Genomic DNA, 14,106 nt, shown 5'->3' on the forward strand with positions numbered 1-14,106 from the left:
TTAAGAGATATAGTGAACCCTGAAAGTACAACACATATAGCAAAACATATCAGACAGGAACACAATTCAAATGATTCCCTTTTGACAGTTCAGGGTATAGACCATGGGGCTCATTTATCAAGCTCCGAACAGAGCTTGAAGGGCTGTGTATCTGGCGAGTCTTCAGATCAGGTCTTTAGACCGCTGCTCCATAACCCTGTCCGCCTGCTCTGATGAGGCGGACAGGAATTGCCGCAAATCAACCTGATCGTACTCGACACCTCCCTGCTGGCGGCCGATTGGCCGTGAGTCAGCAGGGGGCAGCATTGCACCAGCAGCTCTTGTGAGCTCTCCGCATTCAGCGAGGTCTTGCGGACCTGTTCCGCACTGTCGGATCAGGTCTGCAAGACCTTTGATAAATAGGCTCCCATGTCCCTAGGCATAGGAGAGGTGGGGATAGGGAGAGACGTTTAGACCAAAGGGAGGTGTTTTGGATTTTAATTCTTCAAACCAAGCCTAAATTCTCTAATGGATGTAGATTTGTTTTAATAAAACATGCTGGGCAATTTTACATTATTCTAAACAAGATGTATATGTATCTATGAGACTTTAAGTCCTATTTACAGCTTTTTTGTATACAGACAGTGACAAATGTTGGTTATGAAATAGGATTCACTCTTAAAATAAATTTAATTTATTGTAAAATGATTTATTCTCTATAAAATTTAATGTTTATAGTTTAACTTTTAATTTAAAAATGTTGTATTAATCCCAATAGTTAAGGGTTAACAATGCAACAGGTGCCTGCAATTGCCAGGTAATTATGTCTTTAAATAAAGCAATCTGGTTGGATCACAGGTTATGCCAGTGAACAAGGGCTGAGACTTGGCCCCAAACATGTTTGGCTGTTTGTTCTAACCTAGTTACAGGCCTGTAACGTGTATTTCATGTCTTTACATGTTATCACATGGATTTCAATATTTTTTTATAAATAAAGTTTTTGTTTTATTTTAAACTAAATTCTCTATAAGGGCCTGCCCTCCAAATCTCAGGTCTTGAGAAACATCCACCAGGGTGCTATGTCAGAAGTAAACACAGTCCAGTAATAAGACAGCACTAACTGGATTTATAGTAAAACTTAACATTTATTGTAGAATTTCAATGATAAAAAGGTCCCATGACGTTTCGGTGCCTGACTGGCACCTTTATCAAATGGATCAGCAGTTCATCAGGCAGATGGCATAGCCTGACATCCAGAAAACAAGTTAAAAACATGATGCCGTTACAGCCTTAAATACACTCCATGTAGCTTAATTGCCTGTTAGCGACAATGCTTGTTTGCAAGTCCGTGCTCACATCACTTGGGCCATGCCCCTTCCGGTATATGTGGCAATCTATCATTGGTGCAACCAGCACCGTCATCGATGTAAGCATTCATATCCAAGTTGGGACCTAGCACATGGCTAATTAGCATATCTGATGCTGTGTGCGACGTAGGAGGTAGATGGCATAGCCTGACATCCAGAAAACAAGTTAAAAACATGATGCCGCTACAGCCTTAATCCAATTGTATGTTGAGACCCTTAGGATCCACTGTTTACTGTTTCTAAAATATATGTTTCTAAGATATAAATCCATTTTGTCTCGCGTTGGAGTAGAGCTCTGCCGCGATCACCTCCCCTTGCCAGAGGTGGTATGTGATCTATGATCATGGTTCTTAGGCTGGACACATTGTGTTTCTGTTGGGTGAAGTGACGTGCCACTGGTTGATCAGAATATCCCTTCTTAATAGCCTCCCTATTGACGTGTCTATGGTTGGCCATCCTTTCATGAAAGGTTGTGATGGTTTTCCCTGCATAAAACAGTGAACATGGACAAACCAAGATATAGACAACATAAGTACTTCTACATGTCATCCTATGTTGTATTTTGTAGTGTTTGTTGGAGTGTGGGTGCTGGAATGTGGGGCTCATTTGCATACCATTGCATGTAATGCAATCCCCACACTTGAAACATCCCTTCTTGGCAGACTTGAGCCATGTGTTCTTTTGATAGGATTCCTTGGGGTCAGTTTTGACCAAATGTCTTGTATGTTCCTGGCTCGTTTGTAAGCCATATGAGGAGGGTGCAATCTCCAATTTGACAGACTCTTGTCAGTCTGTTGTACATTTGTAAATACGTTTTTCACGATAATCATTCTCCACTGTATGATTATCGTAAAAAACATATTTACAAATGGCTTTATGGGAAAAATGATAATAGTAGACCATACAGACCTAGACAACGCACCTAGAGAAATAAAGCACCTATTGACACTATTGATACCAGTGGTGGTGACTCTTCCGATGGGGCTATCGGTAATACACAGACTGACAGTAGGAATATGCATAGTGGTATCATCACTAGATCCTTCAATAAACCCCCACGTACACTGTCAAAAAATGGGGAAGACTCCACATCAGGCGAGGGGGGCACAAAGGGAAAGGCAAACAGTGTCAAGAAACAACCAATATAGTGTATAATCTCAGCACTAGACCCCTTACTGACAGCAAGAATTGTCTACTCAACAGGGGACTATCATTCATTCCAACACCTAAATGTGATAACTTTCAAACCTCTGTAGACATACACAAATTTCAGAGAACTCTAAACATTAGGGATTTTTTCAAAGATGACAGGCTTGTAGCCAACAACAACAGGTTTAAACCTTTGTCCAAATTTGATCCTCAGACCACTAATTCCTCCATTAAAAGTTATTCATGCCTTGTTAGTAGTGACTGCGAATCAAAAAATGATGCATGTATTTTTTTCCAATTTGCCATTAAATAAAGCTCTGACCACCTTGTCCAATGACCACACCATTATTGTGCTGACAAGGGTGGGGCCATAGTGGTCCAAGATTACAGTGACTACAAACTTGAAGCCACTAGACAATTATCTGACATACATACATATAAAACAAAACTGTCAACCCTACCACAAAATTCAAAGAGTCAATTGATCAGACACTGCTCCGTGGCTTACAATCGCAGTATATTACTGAAAATTAATTTGATTATATGGCTACTTCTTTTCCAAAAATACCAATTTTGTATTTATTACCAAAAATACACAAGGGTCTTGACAATCCCCCTGGCAGACCCATTGTTTCTGCCAGGGGCTCGATTTTTTCTGGTATTGCTGAGTTTATTTATTTCATTTTCAGCCAGTCATACGTAACTCCTTTTCATATCTGCAAGACACCACAGCTATGATTCTTAAACTTCAGCAACACACCAATTAACATCCTGATGACATTCTAGTCACCATGGATGTTGCAAGTCTATACACTGTCATTCCCCATGAGGCTGGTTTGGAGACTGTTAGATCCATGGTGAGGGAGTTCACTGATTACGGTGGCCCACCATTAGAGTTCATAATAGAACTCATGGAACACTTTCTCAAGAAAAATTATTTTAGATTTGAATGTGACTTTTATCTCCAATTATCAGGCATGGCCATGGGGTCCAATATGGCCCCTACATATGCCAAACCTGTACATGCTGGGTTATGAGACTGCCATCATGAAACCTCTAATACATCCATGTATCTCTTTTTACACCCGCTATATAGATGATCTATTTTTGGTGTGGACAGGTAGTATGACACATCTTCAACAGTGGGTATCTGAATAGAATCATATCGATTCTCCCATCAGATTTAAGATGGAATGTAGTGTACATAGTGTACATTTCTTGGACCTCAATGTATTTAAAGTCCTTACTGATGGGGATACTAGGTTTGGTACATCTCTATATACCAAACCTACAGATAGAAATTTCCTCTTTTTATCCACAAGGTGTCACCCTGACCACCAAAAGATGGGTATAATTTCCTCTCAGTTGATTAGGGTAGTTTGGAACAATTCTGAGCCTGCTATCCTCCAAACTCAGTTAGACATCATGTGCATGAAACTACAGGCTAGAGGGTATGACAAGAAGGACATTGACACAGCCAGAAACCGTTTGGATGGCCATTCACAAGCCAAGTTGCTGGAATGGACTAAGGTCCAAACACAGGCCCTGACCCCCACTTTAAATTTTGTCACAACTTTTACTCCTGAGCATAACCGCATATCTGGAGCAGTCCATAAATGATGGGATGTACTACAGACTGACAAGAGTCTGTCAAATTGGAGAGTGCACCCTCCTCGTATGGCTTACAAACGAGCCAGGAACATACAAGACATGTTGGTTAAAACTGACCCCAAGGAATCCTAACAAAGGACACATGGCTCAAGTCTGCCAAGAATGGATGTTTCAAGTGTGGGGATTGCATTACATGCAATGGTATGCAAATGGACCCCACATTCCAGCACCCACACTCCAACAAACGCTACAAAATACAACATAGGGTGACATGTAGCAGTACTTATGTTGTCTATATCTTGGTTTGTCCGTGTTCCCTGTTTAACGTAGGGGAAATAATCGCAACCTTTCGTGAAAGGATGGCCAACCATAGACACGCCATTAGGGAGGCTATTAAGAAGGGATGTTCTGATCAACCAGTGGCACGTCACTTCACCCAACAGAAACACAGTGTGTCTAGCCTAAGAACCATGATCATAGATCACATACCACCTCTGGCTAGGGGAGTTGATCGCAGCAGAGCTCTACTCCAACGCGAGACAAAATGGATTTATATCTTAGAAACATATATCTTAGAAACAGTGGAACCTAAGGGTCTCAACATACAATTGGATTAAGGCTGTAGCGGCATCATGTTTTTAACTTGTTTTCTAAGATGTCAGGCTATGCCATCTGCCTGATGAACTGCTGATCCATTTGATAAGGGTGCCAGTCAGGCACAAAACGTGATGGGACCTTTCTATTATTGAAATTCTACAATAAATGCTAAGTTTTACTACAAATCCAGTGAGTGCTGTCTTATTACTGGACTATATATATATATATATATATATATATATATATATTTAATATGAGGGTTTCTAGGCACTTATAATAGGCCATTCAAAAAGGCGTAGAAACCTCCAAAAAAAAGCCCATACATAGGTTTACGGTGGTTAACAAGTGATCACCTGGCATGAATAAATATCCATTTATTTCAGTATAGCCTCATGAGAGCCCCTATGTGCACATCAAACAGTATAAAATCATTAATGGGACAGTCTACTCAAGAATTTTTATTGTTTAAAAAAGTAGATAATCCTTTTATTACCCATTCTTCAATTTTGCATAACCAACACGGTTTTATTAATATATTTTTTACCTTTGTTATTACCTTGTATCTAAGCCTCTGCAGACTGCCCACTTATTTCAGTTCTTTTGACTGACTTGCATTTTAGCCAATCAGTTCCCTCTCATAAGTAACTCCACGGGCGTGAGCACTTATTTCCTATATGGCACACATGAACTAACGCCCTCTAGCTTTAAAAAACTGTCAAATTAATTCAAATAAGAGACAGACTTCAAGGGCTTAGAAATTAGCATATGAGCCTTCCTAGGTTTAGCTTTCAACTAAGAATACCAAGAGAACAAAGCACAATTGATGATAAAAGTAAATTGGAAAGTTGTTTAAAATTGCATGCCCTATCTGAATCATGAAAGTTTAATTTTGACTAGACTGTCCCTTTAAGGCCCCTATTTCTATATGGATAACCCTTTCTTCTTTTAACTAATGTGTTTCAATAAAAGAAAAACACACACAATTATTTACCACCTTCTTTATTAATATTGTAATAAAAATATACACTTTTGTTGCTTAATTCCTGCCAGCCCTAATAAATATATAAAATAATGGTATAATGGTATCATTTGAATCTGCTGGGTCTGCTGAAAACAATAATATGCAATATGTGTGGGATTCTCACTGAAAAATGACCTACAATTGGGCTTAAATGTGAAAATCATCTAAAGACTCCAAAACAGCTCAGCACGTGGGTGTAAATGGCTCAGTAGTTAAGGGGTTAAAGAGTACTTTTAGAAGAACTCAAAGGTGTGCATGTGCCTTTAGCTATTTGGCAGCAGTTTGCAACAATGTTTTTAGCAATGTTATACATAGTTCCAAAAATGCTGACACAGAATGCTAAAGACACGTGCACACTCCTAAGCTCCTATTGACTTACATAGGTCTTCTCTTTAATAAAAGGATACCAAAGGAATGTCCCTTTAAACAATTGGTTAAGGATCCAGCTACAATCTGAAAGATTTAAAAGAACTGAGGATGTTGATTTGGTATCAAAATAAATATTCAGCATCGTTTAATATTCAGATACAGTTGTTATGTAACCACACTAAAACAATACATTTAGGTTTTAGAAATCTTGTATTAAAGATGAAAATTGTTTAAAGAAAACACATGAACAAGGAAATTATAAGCAAACTCACTTCACATTGCCTTAGACATGTTTGTAAACTAAAAAAGCAAACCAATATGTTTCCCAAGATAAGTGAAACACATTGTAAAGATAAAAATAATAGCTTATGGAAAATACAGCGAGGGCTAGTCAGGAGAGGACAGAGAAATATGTAAAAAGATAGGAAGGCTAAACAGATAACAGGAAATGGCAGGGCTTAAATGGAATAAAAGGTAGTACAGTCAGTGAAAAATGGTGACAAATCCTGATATAGTTGTAAAAAGGACAGATAATAGTAGATTTGTGAGAAGAGATTGGAATGTAGCAAACTGCTTCATTGATTAGCATGAGTATTTTTATGCAAATTACTATAGCGAGCGAGAGGGATACCCAACTGAGGGCAGACCCGGACTGGCCGCCGGTTACCGTAGTCCCGCCCACCATTACAGCACACGGTGACACTCAGTCAATAACATGTGTGGTTCAAGGCAGCTGAAGCACATGGCAGTGCGTGGTGCGGGTGCAGCTGTTTGTACAATACACATGGTCTGTGACAGTGACATCATGACATGGGGAGCACTGGAGGGGGCTCAGGGCCAGTGGGACAGTCCGGTATTTCTCAGTCTTGTCCGGTGACATGCCCATGTACCGGCATCCACCAATCCACTGGCTAACATTTTCTTCCTGGCTGAGCTGCCATTTCTGAGTAGTGTAGCATTCCTCTCCTAAGCTGCCTGCTCGTGACATGTCATGTGATGCTTCAGTAAGCAGTGATGACGTCACCTAGTGAGGTGCAGGTGATGTGTTTAGAAGAACTGCAGCTGCAAGAGGGAGAGTGAGACATGCAGCCTGGCTGCGAGCGTGTGGCAGGGGCTTAGAAACATAGAATTTTATGGTAGATAAGAACCAAAAAGGCCCATCAAGTCTATCCATATTACATTTTACTTTTTTCCTAGGATAGCCTTATGCATGTCCCAGGCAATTATGAATTACTTTACAGTCTTTGTGTTTACCACCTCAAATGGTAGTTTATTCCATGAATCCACCACCCTTTCTAGAAAAAATACTTCCTCACATTTCTCCTGAATCTGCTACCCTCTAACTTTAAGTTGTGACCCCTTGTTTTGGCATTTATTTTTTGTGGAAAATGCTTTCAGCTTCTACTTTATTTAGTCCATTCATATATTTGAAGGTTTCTATCATGTCACCTCTTTCCCTTCTTTAAACTATACATATTTAGATCATGGAGTCTTTCTTTGTATGTTATATATTTTAGACTATGTACCATTTTAGTAGCCCTCTTTTGGACAGCTTCTAATTTATTTATATCTTTCTGAAGATATGGCATCCAGAACTGTACACAGTATTCCAGATTTGGTCTAACTAATGATCTACAAAGTGGCATAAGAACCTTGCTATTTCTGCTACAAATACCTCTCCCAATGCAACCAAGTATTCGACTGGCCTTACTGGCTGAAATAATAATTCCCAAGTCCCTTTCTTCTTTAGTTACAGTCAGTAATGTACCATTGATACTATAATTGGCCTTAGGGTTTTTGGATCCTATATGCATAATTTTGCTCTTGGTAATATTCAATTTCAGATTCCATTTATTTGACCAGTCCTCTAGTTTTTTAATATCACTGTTCATTTGATCAACCCCTCCTAGAACATCAACTCTGTTAAAAAAATTTGTATCATCAGCAAATAAGCAAACCTTCCCCTTAAGCCCACTTCCAATATCACTTATGAACATGTTAAACAAAATACGCCCAAGAACTGACCCTTGGGGAACACCACTAGTAACTGATGCCTCATTTGAATGTACTCCATTAATTGAAACCCTCTGTTGTCTATTTTTAAGCCAGCATTCTACCCACTTAACAATCTTAGCATATACTCCAAGGCAGTACATTTTGTGAATAAGTTTGTTGTGTGGGACGGTATCAAATGCTTTGCTAAAGTCTAGAAATGCAACATCGACGCCTCCTCCCTGGTCTATTAATTTAGTTACATGGTCAAAGAAATCAATTAGATTAGTCTGACATGATCTTCCAGCAGTGAAACCATGCTGTTCTTTGTCTTCTAAGTTGTTTGTCTGAAGGAAAGACACAAGTCTTTCCTTTAAAAGAGTTTCCATTAACTTCCCTGTAATTGAGGTCAAACTGACTGGCCTATAGTAAGCAGAAACTTCCCTACTACCATTTTTATGAAGAGGGACTACACTGGCAATTTTCCAGTCTTTTGGAACAACTCCTGTTAGAAGTGACTAATTAAATAAATCCACTTATGGAGTAGCTATCATGGATCTAACCCTTGGATGAATATTATCTGGACACACAGACTTATTTACTTTTATTTTTGATAAAGCCCTTAAAACTTATTACTCTGTAAAAAAGAAAAGTATTCTTACATACAGCTAGATATGAGTTTTGCGTTATGAGTCAAATAGCATCATTATGGCCCATAACGCTTCATTTTCCCTAACAATGCTATTACAAGTCTTGTCGGTATAGGTATATCGCACACCTTTTAAACTGTCATGCAACGTCAGTAAAGCACATTTAAAAAAGTCCTTTTTCAATGCGACTCCCATAGCGCCGGTATTACGAGTTTGCCTGGGAGGCCAAAAAGTGAGCGGTACACTTTCAGCACCGCCATCTAAAGTCAGCAGTTATGAGTTTTACGCTACAAATCTGTAACATAAAACTCATAACTAAAGTGTTAAAAAGTACACTAACACCCATAAACTACCTATTAGCCCCTAAACCGAGGCCCTCCCATATCGCAAACACTATAATAAAGTTATTAACCCCTAATCTGCTGCTCCGGACATCGCTGCCACTATTAAAATGTATTAACCCCTATTCTGCCACTCCCCGACATCGTCACCACTATAATAAACCTATTAACCCCTAACCCGCCGCCCTCCCGCATCGCAAACACTATTTAAATATAATTAACCCCTAATCTTCCGTCCGCCCACACCGCCAATATAATAAACCTATTAACCCCTAAACCTCAAGCCCCCCACAACGAAATATACTTAATAAAATATTAAACCCTAAACTGAAAGCCCCCCAATGAAATATACTAAAATAAACTATTAACCCCTAAACCTAATGCCACCCTAACTTTATATTAAAATTACAATTTCCCTATCTTAAATTAAATTAAAACTTACCTGTCAAATTAAATAAATTAATTTTAAACTAACAATTAAACTAAGATAATTATTAAACTACAATTAAACCAACTACCAATTAAATTAAACTAAACTACACATTAAAAAATCCTAGCACTACTCTAAAAATTACTAAAAGTATCTAAATAATAAAAAAAAACTAAATTACAAAAAAAACAAACACTAAATTATGAAAAATAAGAAACAAATTATCAAAAATAAAAAAATTACACCTAATCTAATAGCCCTATCAAAATAAAAAAGCCTCCCCCAAAATAAAAACACTAGCCTACAATAAACTACAAAAGGCCCTTAAAAGGGCCTTTTGTGGGGCATTGCCCCAAAGATATCAGCTCTTTTACCTGTAAAAAAATACAAACACCCCCCAACAGTAAAACCCACCACCCCCACAACCAACCCCCCCAAATAAAATAACTATCTAAAAAAACCTAAGCTCCCCACTGCCCTGAAAAGGGCATTTGTATGGGCATTGCCCTTAAAAGGGCATTTATCTCTTTTACATGCCCAGACCCTAAACTAAAAATAAAACCTACCCAAAAAACCCTTAAAAAACCCAAACACTAACCCCTGACGATCCACTTACAGTTCTTGAAGTCCCGCTTGAAGGATCCATCCAGCCGGTGAAGTCCTCATCCATGCGGCAAGAAGTCTTCATCCTGGCGGCCTCTTCCATTTTCATCCAGCCAGAGAAGTCCTCATCCAGGCGGCAAGAAGTCTTCATCCAGACGGCATCTTCTATCTTCATCCATCTGGTGCGGAGCGGGTCCATCCTGAAGTCCTCTAAGATGGCATCCCTTGCATTCCTATTGGCTGAAAGATTTCAATCAGCCAATAGGATTAGAGCTGCTAAAATCCTATTGGCTGTTCCAATCAGCCAATAGAATAAGAGCTTCTAAAATCCTATTTGCTGTTCCAATCAGCCAATAGAATTAGAGCTGCTAAAATCCTATTGGCTGTTCCAATCAGCCAATAGGACTGAGCTCTCATCCTTTTGGCTGATTGGAACAGCCAATTGAATTTTAGCAGCTCTAATCCTATTAGCTGATTGAAATCTTTCAGCCAATAGGAATGCAAGGGACGCCATTTTGGATGACGTCACTTGCATTGAAGTTCCAGTTTAAGGCGGTGACCATATGAAGAGGATGCTCAGCTCCGGATATCTTCAGGATGGACCCGCTCCGCGCCGGATGGATGAAGATAGAAGATGCCGTCTGTATGAAGACTTCGCCGGCTGTATGAAGATGGAAGAGGCGGCCCGGATGAAGACTTCTTGCCGCATGGATGAGGACTTCGCCAGCTGGATGGATCCTTCAAGCAGGACTTCAAGAACTGGATCGTCGGGAGTTAGTGTGAGGTTTTTTTAAGGGTTTTTTGTGTGGGTTTTATTTTTAGTTTGGGGTCTGGGCATGTAAAAGAGCTAAATGCACTTTTAAGGGCAATGCCCATACAAATGCCCTTTTCAGGGCAATGAGTAGCTTAGGTTTTTTTAGATAGTTATTTTATTTGTGGGGGTTGGAGGTGGGGGTGGTGGGTATTACTGTTGGGGGGTGTTTGTATTTTTTTTACAGGTAAAAGAGTTGATATCTTTGGTGCAATGCCCCACAAAGGGCCCTTTTAAGGGCCATAGGTAGTTTATTGTAGGTTAGGTTTTTTGTTTTTATTTTGGGGGGCTTTTTTATTTTGATAGGGCTATTAGATTACGTGTAATTCTTTTTTATTTTTGATAATTTGTTTCCTTTTTTTGTAATTTATTGTTTGTTTTTTATGTAATTTAGTTATTTTTATTTTTAGTAATTTTAGTGTTTATTTTTTTGTAATGTTTGATTTTAGTGTAAGGCAGGTTAGGTTTTATTTCACAGGTAAGTTTGCATTTATTTTAACTAGGTGGTTATTAAATAGTTAATAACTATTTACTAACTAGTCTACCTAGTTAAAATAAATACAAACTTACCTGTGAAATAAAAATAAAACCTAAGCTAGCTGCAATATACTGTAACTATTAGTTATATTGTAGCTAGCTTAGGTTTTATTTCACAGTAAGTTTGTATTTAGTTTTAAATAGGTATTATTTAGTTAATAAGTGTAACTTTAGTTTAGCTCTATTTTAATTATGTTAAAGTTAGGGTTACCTTAGGGTTAGGGTTATGTTATTGTTAGGGTTACGTTAGGGTTAGGGTTAGTGTTAGGTTTAGGGGTTAATGGATTTATTTAGTGGTAGTGATGTGGAAGGCCAGAGGTTTAGGGGTTAATAACTTTAGTATAGTGGCGGTGACATCGGGAGCAGCAGATTAGGGGTTAATAGTTTTATGTAGGTGGCAGCGATGTTGAGGGTGTCAGATTAGGGGTTAATACCTATATTAGGTGGCTGCGATATCGGGGGCCGCAGATTAAGGGTTAATAACTGTATGTAGGTGGCAACGATATTGGGGGCTGCAAATTAGGGGTTAATTACTGTATGTAGTTGGCGGCGATATCTTGGGCGGCAGATTAGGGGTTAATAACTTATGTAGGTGGCGGCGATGTCAGGGGCAGCAGATTAGGGGTGTTTAGACTTGGGGTTTATGTTAGGGTGTTAGGTTTAAACCTAACTTTTTCTTTCCCCATAGACATCAATGGGGCTGCATTACGGAGCTTTTCATTCCGCGATCGCAGGTGTTAGGCTTTTTTTTTGCTGGCTCTCCCCATTGATGTCTATGGGGAAATCGTGCACGAGCATGTCAAAGCAGCGCTTGATTTCGGTGCGGTATGGAGCTCAACGCCACCATATCGCCCGCACAAGCCTGCTTTTTTTAAACCTGTAATAGCAGCGCTATAGGGAGGTGAAATAATGCCGCTTTGTGGCGGTTGTTAAAATCCATATAGCGCTCAAAACTCATAATCTATCTGACTATCATTTACAGTAACATCCCTTGCTATAATCTTACTATCTTTACCATTTGTTGTAAAGACTGAACAAAAGTAATCATTAAACAGTTTGCTATTTGTTTATCTTCTTCCACTACTCTATCCTCATTTTTGAGTCTTACTATCCTTCCATTAGTTTTTCTGTTTTCACTGGTATATCTAAAGAAGGTTTTGTCACCGTTTTTTACAGATTGTGCTATTTTCTCTTCTGCATCAGCTTTAGCCTTTCTGATCAACTGCTTTGTCATCTTTTGATGGGTTTTCCATTTTTCCTTATCCTCTTCTAAGCCAGTGAGTTTAATTTTTTTATAAAGACTGTCTGTTTTGTCTTAACTGCATGTGCTACTTCTCTTGAAAACCATATTGGTTTTCTTTTACTTTTACAAACAAGCCTAATACAGTTTTAAGCATTCTTAAAATATTCCAACTGTTCTTGTACTACTGTAATCTGTGCCTTCCCTTTTAGAGATTTATTTAGGTATCTGCTTGATTTAAAACTTGCAGCCTGCAAGACTTTGCGAGCCAGCCAAGGAGACACTATACAAATCACCTACACCATGACACAGTAAATATATACAGTATATATATATATATATATATATATATATATATATATTATACAGTCTGTCTAAAACTTCTATATGTGTGTTTGCCCCTTAGTGTGCTAACTGCCTCCTATATGTGCCCCTTAAAGGGACAGTAAACCTTAAAAATAATGTTATATAATTCTGCACATAGTGCAGAATTATATAACATTATATTAGACAAACTTTGTAAATCATAATATTCCCTTTTTATTTTGTAAAAATACTGCTGTTTTACAGACCCGCTCTCTGTACTCTGCTGAGCGGGTCTGTTGTTTTTACTGAGCGCATCGGGCCAGCTGTATAGTCACAGCCCGGCCCGACCGCGCCATTAGACACAGTGCAGCTCGCTCCTGCTCTGTCTGACACCGGGAGCAAGCTGCACTGTGTCTAATGGCGCGGTCGGGCCGGGCTGTGACTATACAGCTGGCCCGATGCTCTCAGTAAAAACAACAGACCCGCTCAGCAGAGTACAGAGAGCAGGTCTGTAAAACAGCTGTATTTTTACAAAATAAAAAGGGAATATTATGATTTACAAAGTTTGGCTAATATAATGTTATATAATTCTGCACTATGTGCAGAATTATATAACATTATTTTTAAGGTTTACTGGCCCTTTAAGGTGCTAACTGCCCCCCATCAAATCAATAAAATGTCCCTTACGTGTTTCAAAGGTTAAAAGTAATCCTTCTTTCATCACCCTCTGAAACGCAGAAGGGACATTTTATTGAGTTTATCATATTTCAATTTATTAGCATCCTTTATAGTATATTTTTACAAGGATGCTGTTTCATTTGGGACATTTTAACTTTGAAGTTGAAGTGTTACACACTGAACTTGTACTTGTGCCTTAACCAATTCTATGCACAGTAAGGACATACCTTATATCACAAGATAAGGGACACAAATATTTACATCATCTAGCCCACCTGTGTTTGGGATATTTTATGTGTATATACCATACCTCATATTGTTTGAGGACAGAACATGTAAATGTAAATTGTTATCCTCTGCGATTTTTATGTTTAATAAATTAAAAATATCACACGATAGTGTGTTTCTTTTTCTCACTCCCATTT

Source organism: Bombina bombina, chromosome 2 (genome assembly GCF_027579735.1).
Source record: "Bombina bombina isolate aBomBom1 chromosome 2, aBomBom1.pri, whole genome shotgun sequence".
Classification (NCBI taxonomy): Eukaryota; Metazoa; Chordata; class Amphibia; order Anura; family Bombinatoridae; genus Bombina; species Bombina bombina.